The sequence below is a fragment of the Protopterus annectens genome, chromosome 3.part0, assembly GCF_019279795.1.
Source record: "Protopterus annectens isolate FY-2018-M chromosome 3.part0, PAN1.0, whole genome shotgun sequence".
NCBI classification, from domain to species: domain Eukaryota; kingdom Metazoa; phylum Chordata; order Ceratodontiformes; family Protopteridae; genus Protopterus; species Protopterus annectens.
In genome coordinates, this window is record NC_056731.1 from 1,642,514,352 (window position 1) to 1,642,520,478 (window position 6,127).

The following is a 6,127-nucleotide window of genomic DNA, read 5'->3' on the forward strand; positions in this document are numbered from 1 at the left end:
GCAGGACCCGTGAGCAGTGCCAAAAGGTAGGTAAGGCAGAAAACAAGGTGAAAGCTTCTTTGATGCCTTTGCCTGTGATTGAGGAGCCATTTCAGAGGGTAGCTATGAATATTGTGGGGCCTCTGAGTACCCCAGGTTCCATAGGGAAAAAGTATATCCTAGTAGTAGTAGATTATGCTACCAGATACCCTGAGGCAGTGGCTTTGTCCTCCGTTGAGGCAGAAAAGATGGCAAATGGTTTGTTAGAGATTTTCAGCAGGGTAGGTTTCCCAAAAGAAATGCTGATTGGTACTACGACCATGGTAGGACTCGAACCTACAATCTTCTGATCCGAAGTCAGACGCCTTATCCATTAGGCCACATGGCCAACTAAACATGTCAAATACATTGGAGGTGTTGAACCCTGAACCATGCACACTATAGTCATGGGACCTACCACTAAGCCATCTAATCTGTATACATCTGTATTATCTGGTAAGATCAGATGCTGACTGACAGAGGTGCGAATTTCATGTCAAACTTGCTGACTTGTCTGTGGAAGTACTGTGGGGTGAAGCACCTAAAGACCACCTGTACTACCCCTAGACTAATGGTCTTGTTGAGAGGTTAAACTCTACACTCAAGTCCATGCTACAGGCATTTGCAGACCAGTTTAAGAGGGAGTGGGACAAATATTTACCCCATCTGTTGCTTGCTTACAGATAAATTCCCCAGGAATCCACAGGTTTTTCACTCTTTGAGTTATATGGGCATAGGGTGAGGGGGCCTCTAGACTTAATTTGTGATGAGTGGGAGGGTGAGTGTGAATCTCACAAGGAGTCTGTTGTGGCATATGTCCTAAACCTCTGGACAAAGCTCAGGGAACTCAGAGAACCTGGCAGAAGCCCAACAGAAGAAAAAGATCTGATATGACAGGAATGCTCAAGCTAGAGAGTAAGCTGTAGGGCAGCAGGTAATGATTCTCATTCCTGTTAGACACAACAAGCTGCAAGCAGCCTGGGAGGGAACCTACAAGGTGGTAAGGAAGGTCAGTGATGTTAACTACATGGTGGAACTGCTAGGCAGGAGGCAGGAGAGACAATTGTCCCATGTTAACATGATAAAACATTGCCATGATAGGGAGGACCTTGTGCTGAGTATTTGCAGTGGACTGCAGGAGGCTTCTGAGGGAGATCTAGTGACTGATCTCAGTGAGGCTTGGTCTGAAACTTCGGAGGAAGAGGTAGCAATGTCCCAGCAGTTATCTCCTACCCAGGTTCAAGAAATCTGAGCAGTGTTACAGGAGTTTGGATGCATGTTCACTGGGAAACCAGGGTGCACACACCTGGTGCAGCACCAAGTGGCTACAGAACTCCAAAGGCCTATTAGGCAGGCCCATTATAGGGTGCTTGAGAGAGTCAAACAGACTCAGAGAGGAGATACAGGAAATGGAACTAGGGGTAATTCAAGATTACAACAGTCCCTGGGCATCCCCAGTTGTGCTGGTGCCAAAGAAGGATGGTAGCACTAAGTTCTGTGTCGACTACAGGAAATTAAATAGTCACACAGAGTCAGATGCTTACCCCATGCCTAGGACAGATGAAGCCCTAGAGCAGCTGGGTGGGACTAAGAATCTTACCACCATTGATCTTACCAAGGGTTACTGGCAGGTGCCCTTGACTCCCAGTACTAGACAGAGGTCAGCCTTTGTGACTCCTTTTGGCTTGTATGAATCCACAAAGATGCCCTTTGGGATGAAAAATGCCCCTGCGACTTTCCAGAGGTTGGTAGATCATATCCTAGTAGGACCAGGAAATTTTGCCTTTGCTTACCTAGATGATATTGCCAACTACAGCCGTTCCTGGCAAGAGTACCTGCAGCATGTTAGGGAGGTGCTAGGGAGACTACAGAGGGCTGGGTTGACCATTATGCCCAGAAAATGTCAGGTGGGTATGGTAGGGGTCTCCTACCTGGGACATAGAGTGGAGAGTGGTAAGATCAGGCCAGAACCTGCCAAACTGGAAGCTATTCAGGCATGGCCTGCACCTGTTACCAAAAACAGGTGAGGGCATTCTTGGGGACAGTAGGGTACTACAGAAAGTTTGTCCCCATTTATAGTACCATAGCTGCTCCACTCATATTCATGAAAAGGAAAAACAGGCCAGATAAGGTAGTGTGGATCCCAGCATGTCAGCAGGCATTCCAGAAGCTTAAAGAATCTTTGGGAGGACCCCCTGTGTCAGCCAGTCCATATTACAGCAAAGAATTTGTTGTGCAGGTGGGTGCTTTGAACCATGGGGGGCTGTACTTAGCCAGATTTCTTCAGAGGGAGAAGAGCACCCAGTGGTTTATCTCAGTCATTGGCTTCAACCCAGGGAAGAATGCTATGCAGCTGTAGAAAAGGAATGTCTAGCCATAGTGTGGGCACTGCAGGAACTTCAGCCTTACCTGTATGGAAAGAAATTCAATGTAGTTACAGATCACAATCCCCTAACAGGGTTATATTGAGCCAGACAGCAAAATGCCAAGTTACTCAGGTGAAGCCTAGGGTTGCAAGCATATATGTCAGTGCAGCACCACAGTGGGATTAGCAATGCCAATGTAGATGGGCTGTCAAGACAGGGAATGGCGCAGGGTATACCCAGATAGACTCAACCCTCTCAAGCAACGTTTCTCAATGGACATTTGGAAATCTAGCTTGAGTTCTTGGCGGGGTGTGGAGAAATGTGATAAACTGAAAGGCTGCCAGCCTAGCTAGAGAGAATTTTGTAAATAATTCTATGTAATTTGTAAATATGAATATAATCCACAGGCTTGTTTTGCAATTGCAAAGAGAACTATATGTTATGATTAAACTATATGTTGTACTGAGCTTCAAAAATGTAACCACAGTGCACCCTGCTGCAAGAAATCTGTTAAGTAAAGAATTTTACATCTGTGTTTGATCTCAAGCTCAGAGACAGGATGTCTGGTCTAGGAAATTCTTTGTAATGTTTTAAGACAGAGAAAATTACTAGATTTTACATGTAAAGTGTCCTTTATTGTTGTGGTTTCCTATCAGGTGCAAGATTACAAAGATATGTTAAATTCTGAGTTCTGTAAGCCTGGGAAACATCAGCAGAAGTGTCAAGAATGAGGTAATCTGAAATGACTCAGTAGTACTGTATATTATCAATTTAAGGGCTATCTCGGAAAGAAAGCACATCATTTTGTATCTTGTCTTGGATCTAGTAAGAACATCCACTCACCAGCACTTGCTTGGTCTGTATGTAAGTAGTATTTAGAACAGTGATTTCTCTTAGAGATAGATAGAAATATAGCCAGATTAGTCTAGCTGTTTTCTATATTTATGTCAGACTATCCTACAATATTGTTTTAAAGTATTTCCTGTGATTTCTGAACTATGTAATGTCATTGTGTTGAAGTAATAAGTATTGTCTTGTGTTTTTATTATTTACTATTAAATATTTTTAAACCTTTCAACTGTGGCTGTTTTGTGTAGAGATAATTTAAGCTCTAGAGTGCTTGCATGTATTTGGTGATACTGCACAAAGCCACTCCAATAGCCTTGCTGTTCATCACACTTACTAACTGGATAACAGTAATAGCACACAGTGGAATTAGACACCATTTGGTAAGGGCCTTTATAGTAGCTGATAGTAGTGGTTGGTGGCAGTCAGTACTACCTTATAGTCTGGGCAGAAATGTGGCATAGCCGAAGAACCTGTGCCAGCCTTCCCCAGGAGTGTCTGTGTGTTTGTCATATAATTCATATCTCAAACTCTGTGTGTGTCAGCTACTTGGGCTGGGACATGCAGCACTGGTTGAACAGAGAGGGTGCTGGAGGTTTTTCCTTGACCACTAGGCTGAGATCTGAACCCTATAGCTGTGCCAGTGGGGGTTTCATTGGGGATCTGGAGAGAAAGGGAGAAACCAGCCACAGACTGACTGTGATCTCTGGGTGCTCTTAAGGGAAATTGTACTTTACTGTGTGTGTACTTGTTATCTTCCCAATGTGAACACCCCTCACTGGTGCTAGTTGTGAGGATTGAGGCTTCTTTATTACTGGGCCAGTGCACAGGCGTCAAAGTGCCTAAAGCTGTAAATCTAGTGAGAGTTTGTGAAACCTAGGTCCATGATTTTGATAGCATTATTTCTTTTTTTCTATTTAGTTTCCTTCATTCATTCATCTGCTGGTCTTTTCCTACTTGACCAGTTGGCATGATCCAAATGAAAAATTATTTGGTCACAAACCAGTAGAGGAAATCCCTGTCAGCATGAAGCTCATAATAGGCCAGTATGACCCTGCTAGGATCAGGTGGCCCCTTTATTCTTGCTTGAAATGTACAAATTCAAATGTAGGACAAGTGGCTGAGTGCATGTATTCTACCTTAAACATAACTCACAGGAGCCATTCAAGGTGAGGTGATGGCTGGGCAAGCAATCTACCTTTTCCCAGACTTTCAGAAGTTGTGTGTGCTAATGTAGTGTGCAGCAAACAGCTATACTCTCCTTTCCCTCACAGCCATTTTGTCACATGAATGAGACAGGCATTGTTTAAATCTGCTGGCTGATATATGTTTTCTTAACTCCAAGAGTTTAATTCAAAGTCCAGCAATTACTTTTATCCAAGAAACTAAACATTTTCCAGCATTCATAATAGAGTGAGTGAAACTAGGTGCTAGTTTGGTCTGAAAATAATGTGATATAACACACCTATGCTGAAGTTAATAAATGCAAGTCTTTAAGTCTGGATATGTTAGCAGTTGCACACCACATATTTCCATTGCAGTTTTTAAGCTTACTCAGTAACCGATTTAATTGCAGAGTTACTTGACTCAAACTCTTAACAGCCTTTGATATACTTCCCTCAGACATCATCATCTCTTCCTTACAGTAAAACAGTAATTCACTGACCCTACACTGTATTTTGCTCTTGCTACACTTTATCCTGTTGTTCAAGATGTTCTAGATAAAAACAGTAATTCTATCTACTGCAGCTGCTAGCACAGCATAGTCATCCCCTTTTCTAGATACATCCCATGGATGCTAGCATGTTGTGGCTCTTGTTGTACACCAGCCTCAGGTGACACATGCATCACTTTGGTTGTTAATGCTATCTGGCCAGAGACTGACTTGTTGCTCTTGCTTCTTACTGGTAATGCTATCTAGCCTGAGACTGACCTTACTGGTATACATATGTTCTCAGACTGCTGAAGTGCAAACTTCTGTAAATCATGGAGTGGGTGGGAAATTAACAGGGGGAAGGAGATAAAAATCTTTATTCTCCAGTCCACCCCTCAATTCTTTCAGCCTCCATTTACCTACTGCGGGATTCTGAGTAAGTGACCAGACAGTGTGGACAGATCACCCTTGAAAAAAAGGCTTATATCTAGGACTTTACCTAGTTAACAAATTAATTAAAAAAATTAAAAATAAAGCAGTCAACAGAGAATACCATAAATCCCAAATTTCCAGTCTGCATTCATCCATTTCTTTGACATCCCCTCTTTTTAGCCATTTCCTGCTAAGATCTTTCTTCCTTCTTCAACTTGTAATCAATCCCAATACATATTCTTGGCTTCCACACCTCTGTGTTCCCTGTAAATCACTCCGTTTCAGTACTTACCTACCACAGTGTCTAGCATAAGGAATTGGATTAGGCAGGCATAGTGCTTCTTTTCAATTGCAGTGCTGAGAAACAACCATATGCCACCACAGTGACACTGAGACCCTTTGCAATATCAGAGGCTTTAAAACTTCAGGAAACGTAATCTACCAAAAAAAATGCATACTATAGAGCCTCATCATCTGATCTCAATCATAACTTGTGTGTTATATGTTCAAGACATGAACATTGAGAAACTCATCATGTTGAAAATATATAACATAGAGAGTTATGATTGGGTTTTCAGTTGTAACCACATTATTACATGTTTGAGACATAGATGTCAAGAAACGCACTTCAAGAGCAAAAGTCTGTGGGTTTATAGAAACACATTGACTGTGGCAAGGTATGAGAAGTAACTGGGAAGGAACTCCAAACACTTAGGGCAGCCGAAAGAGATGACTGGAAATTTGTGAAGGAAGTAAGGGGAGATATGAGATCAGAATATATAATGGAGGTTAGGAATTTTTCATGTTCATT

General features: G+C 42.5%; 1 non-coding gene across 1 annotated transcript; it reads right to left on the minus strand.

The window, feature by feature from the left end:
* Positions 1 to 294: 294 nt before the first annotated feature.
* TRNAR-UCG lies at positions 295 to 367 on the minus strand. The gene has a single exon. It is a non-coding gene; the product is annotated as a tRNA-Arg (tRNA).
* Positions 368 to 6,127: the final 5,760 nt, after the last annotated feature.